Source organism: Aquarana catesbeiana, linkage group LG03 (assembly GCF_042186555.1).
Source record: "Aquarana catesbeiana isolate 2022-GZ linkage group LG03, ASM4218655v1, whole genome shotgun sequence".
Taxonomy (NCBI): Eukaryota; Metazoa; Chordata; class Amphibia; order Anura; family Ranidae; genus Aquarana; species Aquarana catesbeiana.
In genome coordinates, this window is record NC_133326.1 from 595,244,029 (window position 1) to 595,260,361 (window position 16,333).

Here is a 16,333-nt window from a genome sequence, read left to right on the forward strand (position 1 = left end):
ATAAGGAATGCAGAATTTAAGGCAGGGAAATATTAGAATTAAAAGAAAGTGAGAGAATGATATGCATGTGTTGTGTACAAATGGGAAAAATGTAAGCGATTTTAGAGAGATATTGGTGTATGTATGTGAATGCTGGGACCTTTAGTTCTATTGCTTGTGTGTGTGTCATGTACGCAGATGTGACCCCCTCCTTTGCGCTCTCATGAAAGAAATGTGGCTGGGATGAGAGGTCAGTGATAAGCTGGAAGGACACCATGCCAATTTCTGTTTTTTAGACAAAACATTTATAACAAAATGTGCCGGGTTAACGAATCTAATGGTAAACAATGTGATCACAGTTATTTTTTTAATCTGTTTTCCAAACATGGTAAAATGAAGGTTACATTTAACCGTGTATTACACAAATTGAATATCCTTTGATAGTGGAAACAGTGCATTTAAAAAAGGGAAATTAAGTAAAATTAAATAATAATGAGTATTCATTTCTAATATGAGTTTAACAATTTTATTAATATAGATATACTGAAACTGGTTTAGACAACCTTTGGTTGGAAATGAAATTCAGATTAATGGGGAAACTTGTAATGAATGAGATTAGTTTAGATTAAGATAACAATTTTTGTAATTTTACATTTATTCAATAAGCTCTTATTGAGAGAAAAAAAAGATTAAGATGAGGTTGTTATTTTGAATAAAGCTGCCATAATATTTAACAAAGCCAAGATGGATGGGATACATAAGAAGTTCTTCTACAAAAATGAAATTTTAAGGTTTTTGATAATAACTTGATGTGCGGTCCATGATGTAAGAGTAATAATAAATACAATTGAAATATAACAGACCCATCACATCAAGTCCACACATCCTGTTAGGATAGATGCCACCTGCAGCCAGTTGTTTATTAGTTTTTGATGCTTTCTGGTCCATCATACAGATCCTTTTGTTTTTATTTATTTTTATTTTATAAATCAAAAGCAGAATATGTGGATTATGAAATGATGTGCCCCTTTTTCTTGTAAGTACTGTGGTATAAGCAGAAGAATAGTTTTGGATTTATGGACATCTCTCCATGACCGCAGGGTATTGTTATCATTTATTATATTATTGCCAGGAAAAAGTTGTCTTTTGAAACATGAAACTGGAGTTCTTATACAAATAGCATGATAGAAAACAAGCCATTGTAATATATTTATGCAAGCTGGACCCAGTAATGAAGGATTCACCCCGATATATCAGAGCTGTAGCTTTTATGCAAAGGTGCTATTAGACAAAGTTAGATATTGTTTTGGTCAATGGTCCGACATTCTGTGCAGCAAATATACAGATAACTAAATGTTTGTCTAATGAAAGGTTTAAAATATGAGTTTGTTTATGTACAGATCTAACAATGAAAAACGTGTACATTTGAATCCAACCACCTTATTGTCTCTATTGGAGGAGGCTGGAGACAAAGGAAGACACGTGTGTTAAATTGATGTGGGAATCAGCTGCTGTGAGCCCAGTGCAGGACACACTCCCTGAAGACCCAGATATCAAATTTTTTGTAGATTTGAGGATGCAGTTTATCACCCAGAAGGATACTCTGTATTCAAAGTCATTGGATCCTTTTTCCCCAGCTCAAGAAGCAGACCTCCATGTTTTAGCAAAGCCTGTGAGCTATAAAAAGAGTGTATATTTATATAGATAGTCGAGATATAGAGAGCTTTTGGTTCCATTTGAAGGGCCAGAAGTTTGTTTTTACTTCAGCAGGTAAACCAATAAAGCATGCCAAGTTAATTTGATTGGCTGTTTTCAGCCTTCCAGCTTCTTGCTGAGGTAGCCATATTAACTTTCACACATGGAAGCAGACCAGGTGACTAAGGATGCTGCATTTACAGCCCCGGACACTTGATGGGTCTGTGCAACTCACAGATTCCACCCTAGTTCTGGCCCAGTATAGCTGGGATTAATAATTCAACTTTAAGGACCCCAGGACGAGAAGAACAAGTGGTCCACAGGGGGCAACTTCTTATGAAACGGGACTTTGGAAAAGGTGATCATTTATGTCTGCCAGCCACTCTTTTCCCTCCAGCTTGACACATGGACCGTGTCATCAGTCACAAGCAGTTATGGCTGCCTTAGTAAATGAGCATGGGATAGAGCCAGGGTTCTCCACAGTTGTTTTACTAACATACCACTTCTTGTTTTACCTGTTTCCAAAGGTGTTACCAAAAGCTAAACATCCCTTCCAGAGATTACAAAAAGATATATCCAGATGCCCAAGTTAGGATCTTACAAGTATGCATTTTGTCTGTATGGACATGTTTTTTGGATGTCCAGTGGCAAATACTACTGCAAAGGCCACAGTAAAAAGTGTTATCAGAAGTAGTTTGTAAGTACAGAGTGCCAGAAAGTACAGGGAGTAACAGAGGAAATAATTTTTATAGGAGAGTCCTTACTAGAAGTTTTTAGGTTTTATTTTTACACCCCCTACTGTCTACAATGTAGCGGACAAAGTGGAGTAAGAAACTAGAAAACTTTTGCCTGAATGTTTTCTTATATTTTATCAAGCCCCTAAGGGGGATGTTGGACTCTCTCCCTATGGGATTTGGTTTGGGAGTGTGTTACTCACTTGCTTATATTTTGTCTCAGCAGCTGAAGTCCTCCATTCGGATCTCACAGAGAACGTTGCTGATCTTTTTAGGTTTTTTGACAAACTCATTTATGTGTTTTCTCCCCAATTCCAGATCCTAATGCCCCGTACACACGGTCGGATTTTCCGATGGACAGTGTCCAATCGGAGCGTGTTGTCGGAAATTCCGACCGTGTGTGGGCGCCATCGGACATTTTCCATCGGATTTTCCGACACACAAAGTTGGACAGCAGGAGATAAAATTTTCCAACAACAAAATCCGATCGCGTCAATTCCGACCGTGTGTGGCCTGTTCCGACGCACAAAGTGCCACGCATGCTCAGAAGAAATTCCGACACGGGACAGCTCGTTCTGGTAAACTTAGCGTTCGCAATGGATACAGCACTTTCGTCACGCTGCAATGTAAAAAATGGTTTAATACAGCGCACTCTCTTCTTCTTTATAATGTGACAAGAATTAAGTAGTTTTGATGCTCATATTCACACACACTTCTCACAAAGTTTTATTTGTGTTTTTTTAGTGGGATTCCCTGAATATATTGTTATTAGTTGTCACATCTGACAGTTTTATATTTTTTATGTTTTTTTTTTTTTTTTTGATTTTAAGCCTTTTTTTTTTCTTTAATGTTTGGATTTTTTCCAAGGCTGATCTTTGTTCAATGTTATTTTTATTTTTACTCCAGAATATTTTTGTGTGTGTTTTGTGTGTCAAGTTACCCCAACACCATTGATATCTTTTATTATTTAATCTCAAGGAGATTGTTTGTTGTTGGTGACCCTTGTTCATTTCACATTGTATATTTGAAATGTACCTGAATCCTCACAAACCATTTGTCCTTTTTGAAGTAAAACACATAGGAGAGTATAATTCAAAACAAAAATCCTTTATTAAGGGATCAGAACCAAACAAAGAGGAAGGCAACACTGGATCAACAGCAGAAATTAGTGACGCCTGGGACCCCCACGGCAGACATCAATTCTTAAACATCAAAATTGGTGGCCTGAGGAGTCCATATGTAAGGGAGGGCAGTCTGGTCCGGGATTCACAGAGACTCGGATAGCAGCAGATGACATCTGTGTCCGCAGGCTGTGGTACCACAAGAGGCTGCATCTTTTGGCCGACCAGACTGGATCCAGGGCAATCACTCTCTGGTCTTCCTTTCACACTTCCTTCCGGGCTGTGGCTGTGCAGTTGGAGATGTGGCAGGAGGAGGAGTAGGACCTGGAGGAGGAGGACCATCCCAAAGCTGTGTGTGAGGTGTAATTTGGCCCCTCACACCTTTCGCCAGAGCCTCAGATATGAGGGCCTCACACATGGCTTTTTGGCCCTCCTCCATCCTCTGCATTTTATATGCTATGAATGCAGCAATGTTCTCCTGCCTGGTGTGTGGTGCTCCCAGGACCTCTGTAGCCCTACAAAAAAATCTGATAGCCGCCTCCTCTAGGCCACTCCTCCTACTGCCACTTTCTCTTTCCAGGGGGGGTGGAGGGACCTGCAGATCAGCCAGCCGGCTCGGCCCGGCCACCTCCTGGCTGAGACTTCCTTGTGTATAAAAAAGGGACATAGTTGTAATGTTTTGCATCATCAATCACAATCCTTAATTAGTACTCCCAACTAACATCTAGTTCACATCATTGATTGGACAAGCAGAAATATTTAGATGAATGCTATACCTGGCTCAATCTGGGCTCCTCTACCTGTGGCCTGGAAGGCCCAGGTTGGGCGTCAGAAGCCTCAGCCGGGGGGGGAAGGAAGCGTGGAAGGAAGACTGGAGAGGGATGGCCTGGGTTCAGTCTGGCCTGCCAGAAAGTGCAGCCTGTCGTAGTACAACATCCTGGGGACATAGATGTCACCTGCTGCTCCGGATCTCTGTGAATCCAGGACTTTCTTGCGCTCCCTCAGATATGTGCTCCTCAGGCCACCAATGAAAATCTTTAAAAAAGTGATGTCTGCCGTGGGGATCACCTGCTTCACAATTTCACACAATTGCTCCAGTGCTGCCTTCCTCTTTGTTTGGTTCTTGTAATGGGGGTGTTTAATCTCCCACAGACAGGGCAGCTCCCTTAGCATCTCTATGAAGACTGAAATGAAGTCCTTATCTTTCAGGACCATATCCATGTTCACTGCAAGACACAACACAAGACAAAGCCTAATGTCACACAAAACTCTCCTAATCTTGTTACAATATAGGCCTCAATCTATAGAAGCAGTATAGGCCCAAGTTTGTCTCTTACCTTCGTTCTTACGATCGCCGCGTCCAATGCTCCTTCCTCCGCTCACAGATCAAACGTAATACGCACGCGTGTTACGCTTTATATACACTGCGCATGCGTGTAACTCCGCCCGCCCCTGACGTTCTTTCTAGTGTATTCCCCGCCCCTTTTCGTTCGGCGCAGTGGGGGAAGAGCATGATGGCGGACATACAGCAGGTGCGGGCTAATTGTAGCAACGAGGAGGAGGAAAGGGCGGATCCAGGCACGTCCCGATCCAGAAGGAGACGTTTTAAGGCCACAAATATGTCGTTTGGTTGGAGATGGTCGACATCATGAGGAAGTCCGACTATGACGGAAAATATGGGCCTTACCCCAACCCGAACATCCGAAAGGCCAAGATCATGGCGAAAGTGGTCAGGAGTCTAGAGCGGAATTTCGGGGTACGAAGGTCTAAAGATCAGCTCAGGAAGCGGTGGTCGGACCTGAAGTTGAGAGAGCTAGAGCAGTACTGAAAGATCCGGAGAGTGCTGCAAAAAAGTAAGTAGTTGTGCTGTGTTCCTATTCTTTCGGTCTTTATTACGTTCGTTCTGCTCCATATGCTTTTATTAGTTGTAACGTTTCAAAAGGTCAACTTTAATGTTCATGGGCACATTATTCGTTCGTATCAAACATTTTTCTTTCGGCCTCTAGAACACCATTGTTTAGGCCATATGCATTTTCACACATTTTTGGGGGCCTACTTGGATGCCAAATATTTGTTTGTGTAGATGGGTTTGTAACTAGAATGAAATGCAAACTAGATTGTGTGTAAGGAGAGGACACTGAGCAGCTGTTTTCACATCTGGACACTGGAGCACTAGTGTGGGACACAAGAACACCATTTTTATTAGGGGGGGCCACACAGGTGCTCCAGTGTATACTATAGGGGGGCTACATCTGTGAAGCTTGTACCAAACAGGTAAAGTATTGCAGCTTGACAAAGGGCAATAAAAAATATATATCTTGGAACTCTGCTAAAATAGACAATTGTACCCCACTTCCAAGCAATGTTTCCTATTTCTATAGTTCTGCCATCAAATATCTGTGTGCTAAGTATACCATTTTTGTTTTACATAGGGGATAAAAGACTCGGAGGACACCCCTCATCCCAGGAGACCAGAGACCCCCCCCCTCTGGAAGAAGGGGAAATACCCCCAACCCAAGAAGCTGAGCAGGAGGAAGAAGAAGACGTGGTAGAGATTGGCACCACAACAGGTGAGTGTCTGCGACCACAGGCTCAGGTAAAAGAGATGGATGGTGGCAGATTTTTGAGACCTTTTTTTTTGTTCTTTATCTCTTTTTAGGTGATCGTGATCCAGAACGCTTTACATCTGAAAGTGCCCAGATACTGATCGGGGAGATTATGGGGTGTAATCTCCAATTGCAAAACATCCAGCAACAAATCAGTGATGTTATTAAAAAAAATAATAACATCATTGATGTTTTGGGGCGAATTTAAACCCCACAAAATCACCTGTTTTATCGTACCAAACTTTTTTAAATGTTTAGAAAAGCCAAATTTGGAGGATGCACACAGTGTGCCAACATGTGCTATCTGCCATCACGGGAGATCAATGGACGCGTTTTGGGGGTGCAACCCCTTCCTCAATTATAAAGTAGCGTTGAGGAAGGGCTTGCTCCCCCCAAACACGTCCCTTGATCCCCCCTGATGGCAGATAGCACATGTTGACATTCGTAAATTGGTGTGCATCTTCCAAATTTGGCTTTTCCAGGGGTGATTTCCCCCCATCTGAACGCTATATCAAACCCAGTTCTTAAATACTGATGTCTGATATAGCCTTCAGGTTTTACCTAATGTGAACTTTGTAAGTTCAAGTTTTTTGGCTTTCTTGTTGGTTTTACACAGGCCTGTTTTATCTGAAATGGATATTTTGATTTTTCATAATGCTACTGCAAACATTGTTATACAACAAACATGTTGGTTTGTTTTAAAAACCTTTGGGAAATGCACATGTGATTGTGCAGGTATAAAAAAGTGCCTTACTCAAGAATGTGTGGATTATTGTCTCAACACTACAACACTTTTGGGGTGATGTAATTGTTGTTTTATGCAAAAATGGGGGTTATTTCCTAAGGGCAAATCCTCTTTGCACTACAAGTGCAGGTTCAGTGCAGTTGCAAGTGCACTTGTAGTGAAATGTGTTTTTGCATTTAGGAAGTACCAGCCAACACTGTTTTTTATAAGGTTACTCAATCACGACATTTTCTGCACTCAACACATTTCTGTCAGGGTCAGCTAAAACAAACACAAGCAGTAAATGTCCACCAAGAATTTCTTTTGGTTGTTTTTTATTTGAAAAAGGTGTCACAGATTGTCTGGCATATTGATAGCCCCCCTACCCGCAAAGAACTCCAGGTAGCGTAACCGGACATCACGGGCGTTCAGGGAGGACAAGCCAGGACGGCCACTTTCAAGCGCCGTCAGTGTTGATGGATTAGGGATTCCGGCCTCAGGCCCAACTGAGCCAGCATAGTTGGCTGAATGTTTTCTTAAAAAATTATGGAGAACACAGCAGGCAAGTATTATATGGTTCAGTTTATACTCCGCCATATGGATGGGTGTCATAAATAATCGGAACCGGCTGGCCAGGATTCCAAATGTGTTCTCCACCACTCTTCGGGCTCTGGCCAGCCGGTAATTAAAAACCCTCTGTTCCGGGGTGAGGGTCCTCATCGGGAATGGCCGCATCAGGTGGTCCCCCAGCGCAAATGCTTCATCAGCAACGAACACAAATGGGAGACCTTCAACATTGTCCTCTGGAGGTGGCAAATCCAAGCTGCCATTCTGGAGACGCCTGTAGAACTCCGTCTGGGCGATCACTCCACCATCGGACATCCGGCCATTCTTCCCCACGTCCACATACAAGAAGTCGTAATTAGCCGACACCACCGCCAACATCACTATACTATTAAACCCCTTGTAATTATAATAGTACGACCCAGAGTTGGGTGGTGGGACGATGTGGACGTGTTTCCCATCAATTGCCCCTCCGCAGTTAGGAAAGTCCCACCGCTGGGCAAAGTGGGAGGCCACAGTCTGCCATTCCTGTGGCGTTGAAGGAAACTGTTGAGGAAAAAAAAATAAACCTTACTATTTTTTCACAGAAACATGGCAAGCAGATTAGACACAAACGTTATGGGGCAACCTCCAGATAGCATTTACTAAGGGGAATTTAACAAGGCCAAAGTATAAGGTACACCTATCATATTCCCCCTCCCCCCCTCTCATGGGCCATTTCTAACATTATAGGGGGGGGAACTCTTGGACAGGTAACCCTCTTCACTTCATTGAGAGATGAATGCCTAAATACAGGGTATTACTTGGAACAGCCCCTCCTTAGTTACACTATTGGCAGACCACTGGACAGGTAAGAAGTGTCATAATACAAAGATATAAATACACATTGTACACATTTGAGGACATTTGAACATTCTGCTATTACCTATCAAGATAATAATAGGATACAAAAACTTTAAACAGTACCATTGGAAAGTATACAGGCAGGCCCTTGCACTACATGCTTTGGGGAATTCATCCATAAATCTGACCAGTAAAGAGATGGGTATAGTGTGTATGGGTTTGGCAAAGTCAGCAGATAGATGATTGAGGATAGAGAATTGTGATCAGCTGACTTAGCAGTTGGGGGAGGGAGGGTTACCAAAAATTTGGGGACATCACAAAAAAAAGCCTCTGGCACTCTGCCTGAATTTAAATCAAAAATAACATTTCCAAACATTTTAGGGGGTGTTTGGGGTAAAGCACTACTATGAAGCTGATAAAATACATTGTTAAGTGACTACATGAGGTGAATATAGGGCAGGAGACACCATGCTGGGGAGGTTATTGAAGGGCAAATATGTATGAAGGACCTAAAATAATAATTACATAAAAATCCAGCATGCATGAGGACAAAGGGGACATTCACAGCATATTACAATCATGGTAATTAGGGAATGAGGAAAGAAATACAATATATTATCAAACATTAAAGACAATAAAATGTGATATAAAAGGATAAAAATCTTACCTTCATATACTCCTTCTGCAGGACCTGGATGATGGCAGAACAGGTCTCTGGGATGATGATACCCAGAGCCTGGGGGGAGATGCCTGTCGAGAACTTCAAGTCCTGCAGACTTCTCCCTGTGGCCAAATACCGCAAGGTAGCGACCAACCTCTGCTCCGGAGTGATGGCTTGCCTCATGCAGGTATCCTGCCTGCTGATATAGGGGGTCAGCGAAGCCAACAAACGGTGAAATACGGGGTCCGTCATCCTGAGAAAGTTCCTGAAATCATCAGGATTATTCTCACGGATCTCACGGAGCAAAGGCATATGACAGAACTGGTCACGCTGAAGCAACCAATTCTTGGTCCATGAACTCCTCCCCACCCTGTTCATGGACTGGACTTGTGTCAAGGTCAGGACCCCAACACCAAGCCCACGCACAGCATGAACTCTACGAGGAGTACGCATACGAAACATGGCTAGAAAACGGTCGGCTGCTCAGAACGAAGTAACAGAACGCACTGAAGAACAGCAAGGCCTGTGAAGAGCGACCTGAAAAACAGCAACGAGCAGGCAAGATCACACAGAAAACTCCGATACGAACTGACTGCATGCACTGAAGAGCAGATACAAACCCACAAGCACAAACTGAACGTCAGAAAACGATCTGAAAGCCACGAGTCTGAAAAAGCGCGAATCGTCTCTCACCAAACTTTTACTAACACGAGATTAGCAAAAGGAGCCCAAAGGGTGCCGCGCTTGGTTCTGAACCGGCCTTTTCTAGTCTCGTCTTACGTGGTGTACGTCACCGCGTTTTTGGCGATCGGAAATTCCGACAACTTTGTGCGACCGTGTGTAGGCAAAACAAGTTTGAGCCAACATCCGTCGGAAAAAATCCTAGGATTTTGTTGTCGGAATGTCCGAACAAAGTCCGACCGTGTGTACGGGGCATAAAAGTTTGGAAGGATCTAAAACTAAAGCCAGGTGACTTTTGGATTGTTAAGAGACATTTATATATAAGGAAATGTTTGGAGACTCAATACAGCGTCTATTCCATGTACAGTTTTTGCAAAACTTGAAGGAAAAGTCACCTGGATCCACACCAGACACTGCAAAAATGACTTAATTAAAGAAATCTCTGTGTTTGATTTGTTTCCCTCTTGTGATCACAGTCTAGGGTACTTTTTTGATTCAATTACTTTAATTGTAAGGGATATATATATTTGAAAAATAGTTTAGCCATGTTGAAGTCATATTTTTATGTCTTCCATTTTATGTAGAATTGTCTGTGTTTACATATGCTGATAAGTCAGCATGCCCACAATTCAGCTAGAAGGCCATTCTGGCCACAGGAGTGTACAGCCAGTACTCTGTAAATATGTCTTATCAATCATTTGTTTTTCACAATGAAAAGTCATTTTGTATTGAAAAAGTTGCTCAGCTATTATTTTCTCCACAATGGAGTTTTTTGCCTCTTTGGCCAGGACTACCTCCACCTAAGCGTGTGGAGGTTCCAGGTTAAAGGTGATACTAGGTATGGTTAGTGATCAAAATATTGATCAAAAGAGGGCAGACTGTAATGGAAATTTGTAAGTTCTGTATATAATTGTATTGTATTTTGTATGTATTGCACACTGCCCTCACTGTGCACACAGCACTAATAATGTTTTCGGTAAATGTTTACATTCTTTCGAGTCCTGATTAGAATTAGCCTGCCTATGTAACGCCCCTTGTTACCATAAACGTACAATTGTAATATTAATGTGATACCTACGTAATCATGTGCATAAAAACCTTCAATTGCGTCATAATAAAGCAGAACAGTTATTTGGAAAGATGCTGAGCGTATCCTTTGTGTCTGTTCCCTACTGCAGTAGTTATTATTAATTTGGAACCACTAATCAATATGAGGATAGGAGTTGCCTATCATCAATTTAACCAAGTCACAAAGGCTCAGGGTTTTTCACCTTCATGCATTCTATGCATGAAGATAAAAAACCTTCTGTGTGCAGTAGCCCCCCCCCCCCCCCCCAATACTTACCTGAGCCCCATCTCGATCCAGCAATGTGCATGAGAGCAGCGGCTCTCCCGGGTTTCTTCCTCCTTATTGGCTGAGAAAGCCTCAGAAGCCATTGGCTCCCGCTACTGTCAATGACAGCCAGTGAGCCAATGAGGAGAGAGCGGAGATGGGGCTGTGAATTGATACACAGAGCAGAGTCTCAGTATCAAGCCTGCTCCAGTGCCCCCATAGCAAACTGCTTACTATGGGGGCACTCGGCAGAAGGGAGGGGCAAGGAGCACCGGTGGGGGACCCGAGAAGAGGAGGATTTGGGCTGCTCTGTGCAAAACCACTGCACAGAGCAGGTAAGTATAACAAGTATAATATCACTTTTAAGCTTATTAGTCCTAAGAAATTGTGGCTGCCGTTTTCTGCTCAGGCGTTTTCCCTTTATTTATAGCTGGTAATCCTGTGAATAACATACTTACCATTTCTTCATGGCTACACTAATTTCTTTATTGTATATATAGGAGCCCATACTGGACTTCAAGCATGTCTTCCTCTCTTTGTCACCATTACATGGTGGATTGATGGGACTAGTAGTTTACACAGTAAATATAAGGTCCTGTGTTCTTTCTCACACCAACTGAAAGCATGGCAAGAGCAACAGGTATTTGCTGATAAAAGAAAACAAATGCAGCCACCACATTCCAGGATGGTCAAGCAGTAATGCGTTTTTTTTTTTTGTTTAGTTACTCTTTAAAATCTAACTCTAGTTTTCTTTTTTATTTAACAAAATATGGCCTTGCAGGGTTTAAAATGAAAAAAAGTGCTGCATTGTTCATTATACTTACCTTCTCTGTGACTAGGGCTTTGACGCATTTCAAAATCAACACAAAACAGCTATAGGGCTACTATTTTTTTTTTAATTCTTTTTGATTTATTATACATTTTAGATTAACTATTAATTGTATTATGAACTGAACAGTAAAATGACCAACCCATTTAAGGAGGAATCGAAGGATAGATGCACTGAATTCAAATGATGATGTTTTTAAAAGTGCAAGTTCCAAGGCTGTCATCCTTTATTCACTACTTGGTGACGTGAATCATTCTCCTGGCAAGCAGCAAACATAGCAAATTGCAATGCAACAGTCACAGTCAATAGGATTGGTTTACTAAAGGCAAATTGGCTGTTCACTTTGCACAGAAATTTCACTATGCAAGGAAATATTCCTTTACCTTTGTGAATATGGTGAAAATCCACTTTGAAAGGAATACTCTCCACCACATTTACTAAATTATGGAAAAGTTCCTAACGCAGCCTAATTGGCTTTAGTAAATTAACCCCAATGCTGTAATAAGATCTTATTATTTGTAAATGTTCATTCAATTTGCAGATTAAAAGAAAAGCATTTCTAAAATCTAGGTATTAGTAAATGGGACTGAAATTGCAGTTAATATCTAGAGTACTTCTAGAGTACTTTGCAAGTGCCTGTCTTAAAAATACAAAATACAATGATAGTTGTAGTAGATTATGATAGGAATTTTGACCAATTTTCTGTGGCCTGCATAGAATTACAATTTGAATAATTTTATAAAACTGGCTGCACGCTTCCCTTTTTCCCATCAGTCTTTTTGTAAAGCTGAAACAGCATTGGAACTGTAAAACAGGGACTGTTAAGCCATTTTCGCCATGATGTCCAGACAACATGAACAAATATAATATGATCTTATCTAGTGATCCAGGTGAATCACCTAAGCAGAACAAATATTTTATATCTAGAATCTATTAGAATAAAGGTCACTGCTGAAATTCCTCTCCGGGCGGTGTACTCTTTCAGAACCTAATCCAAACCTTGTATATGAAAGAAGCAATAACCTGATAATGAAAACCACAGTTCTGTTTAAAGACCTATATATAGGTATGGGTATAAAATGTGGGGCTTCAGATTTTCTGAATAAGGTTTTTATGCTCTTTAAAATCTCAAAAACACACAGAATGCCAGGATCTGGAAACCTTGGCGGGTCTACATTATATCACACATTTCTGTCTTAGCAGGCTTAAAACCTTTGGATTATATTCTTTCTAAATAATTATCATTCTTTAATTTGTTTTGATTAGGGAGCAGTAGTCACCTGTTGCTGACTGTGATCTGCTTCTTTTCTTTATTATTTTTTTTTATTTGCACTGCATCATTTTAGATGTTAAAAAAGTGTAATCCCACTTTACACCATCATCCCATATTCTCAGCACCAAATTCCCATAGTAACCAATAAAAGGGTATACATACAAATATAAAGTTAGCCAAATAATATAAGGTTGGAGTATATGAGGTAATAATATAAGGTTGGGGTTGGGGTGTATACATCGCTCCTCCACTGCCCCTGCCCATTGAAATGAATAGGCAGTGCTGCCAAAGCGCCTGCAAAGGGCTTCGGTAGCGCCGCAACGAGGGCGCTATTAACATCGGTAAAGTGGCGCTAAAACTAGCAGTGCTTTAGCACTTAAGCCCGCACCGCCCCAGTGTGAAAGGGGTCTAAGTATAAAAAAAAAAAGTTCCCAATCAAATATGTGCTGCCAAGCAACGCTATAGCTGAAGCTGTCTCTGAAAATTGTGGTGACCCTATAACACCACATTAAGCTTTAAGGCATTTTCCAAACCAGTAATTAAAAGGATTTGTGTATTGTGTATTCCCTTGTCACCATCAAAGTCATATGAAAAAGCCCCTCCCCGCTATAGATTTTTTGATCAGTAAAGTGCCCCTTCAGCTTTGCCAAGCTTTGTTATTTGGGTGACAAAAGCTTGCCTGGCTTGCCTAACAGCCTCTCCCAAAGGTCACAGCTAAACATCAAACTTTGCCCCAATTATCTTTAGTGCATTCCCATTCCCACCCAGTTTGATTTAGGCACATTTTATAATGAATTCCCCACATTCAAGGTGAAGCAAATTTTGACTGATTTGCTCAATATGATTTATAAAATGCAGTCAACATGAAACATTTAACATAATGCACACAGAAAAGTGGTAGGAAGTGTGTACCCTACCTCACAGTTTACAGATTCCAGCAGCCATGAGTGTGCAATATACAGCACAGGCTATAGAGTGCAGAAGTTAGTGTGTAACACATAGCACAGCTTACAGAGTGCAGTGGTTAGAGCTTAATGACATGCAATATAATGTATAGAGTGCAGTGGTCAAGAGCACACAACATACAACACAGCTTACAGCGTATACCCATCAGGAGTATGTTTTGGATATGCACTGTGCCACTATTGGTGGTTCAGTGATTTGAGCACCTAGTATCCTTCACAGTTATATAGCTGGCCCTTCTTTTCTCTTAGTGTCATCTCATGTGAAATGTGGGAAAGCAGGGATGTAAATGTACCTGCATTTTTCATCCCTAATAACAAGCCCCTGACTGTGAATAGACACTCTTTATAAAAGACCCATGCACAGTCGGAGCCACTAAAATGGACAGAACTTACTAGTAAAAGTCCCTAATATTGGTGGCCAGCTGGAGGAGATTTGCCCCTTATATTGGTGGTCATTGAGAGAAAGAATACCATATTACATTGGTGGCCATTTAGAAAGAGAAAATACACTATTATATTGGTGGTCATAGAAAGAAAGACTTTCCATTTCCATTGGTGGTCATTCATAGAAAGAATGCCTTATTACATTGGTGGTAAGTGAGAGGAAGTTAAAGCGGAGTTCCACCCAAAAGTGGAACCTCCGCTTATTTGCTTCCTCCCCCCTCCGGTGCCACATTTGGCACCTTTCAGGGGGGAGGGGTACCTGTTTTTGACAGGTCCCTGTCCCCACTTCTGGTGCGGCGCTGGCCCTTGGAAGTTTGGCCCCCCTCCTCCTTTCTCCGCTGACAGGCTAATTAGAAAGCGCAGCGTGCTTCGTGCATGCGCAAATGGAAACCCACAGTGGAGATGGCGGCGGAAGCACCTGACAGCCGATCCGAATATCAGCTGGGGTGCCGACATAGCGGGCTCCCTGGACAGGTAAGTGTCCATATATTAAAAGTCAGCAGCAACAGTATTTGTAGCTGTTGACTTTTATTTTTTTTGTTTTCCCCAGGGTGGAACACCTCTTTAAGTATATAGATTCCCTCTTATATAGATGTGGGGGTGCTGCAATGGCAGAGCCTGAAGTTGACTTTTACGGCACTGTTCTAAGATCTCCCCTTGCTCAATGCCTATTGCAGTTTTTACTGGCACACCTGCATTTTTCTTTTTCTGTGCATGGACAACCTCTTTCTGGTGCACTTCTATTCTTTGTCTGGCTGGGTCAAGAATAGCTAACACAACAGCAAAAGCCCTATATTCACTACAATTTCCATATGTTCCTTCCCCATTATTGTCAACCCTAACTAGGTTGCATTTTAATATTCTTAACTATTGTAGACCACACACACACAATACCCAATTGCCATGTTTTCTTAGTTTTTTTTTTTAAGATTGAAATACACTTCTCAATGTTTTTCCTTTTTTCATACTTTTTTACATGTTAATGTTGCTGATCTCCTCCTACCTCTTTAAAACTAAATATTGTCTACATGCAACCATTCCATTAGTGGCTGCACATCATGGCTTACAATGGGCTCCCTCATGGAAAATGTTTGCCTGATCCAGAAGCCCATGTTAAAAGATTACAATGCAGCAGAGCAATTGGGATACAGAGACAGAGCCTTGTGATCATGCAAAAGAAAGTGGTCGAACAGGGACCTTTATGGCAAGATTGCAAGATAATATTTTAATGAATGCTGTCGATTTGAAATGATTTAACATGCAATACCTTATCATGTTAAAAATTATGCAATATTTTAGTGATTGGGTTTACATATGATTTAGTGTTGGTAATTGTGCCTGGACAGTATGAATGTAGCCAGGGTATTGATTGAAATGGCATATCCCAACTATTATTAGAGTTTAGTACCTTGAAAACGTAAGGATCATTCACAAGAAAAAAATTACAGTTGTTGACCATAGTGAAAAAAACAACAACTCTTGTTTACAATTTTTAGAAGTTGAAAAGTTATGCCGTGTACACACGACTGGACTTTTTGACCAGACTGGTCCGATGGAACGAATACGTCGGACAATACGACCCTGTGTGGGCTTCATCGGACCTTCATCTGACTTTTTCTATCGAAAATCAGACGCACTTTAGATTTGGAACATGTTTCAAATCTTTCTGATGGACTCGAGTCCGGTCGAAAAATCAGTTCGTTAGTCCGACGGACAAAAAAGGACGCAAGGGCAGCTATTGGCTACTGGCTATGAACTTCCTTACTCTAGTCCCTTCGTACGTCATCACGTTCAAACCAACGGACTTTCGAACGGACTTTAATCTGTTCGTGTGTGGGCAAGTCCGGTCGTCAGACCTTTGATGCTGAAAAGTCTGCTCGT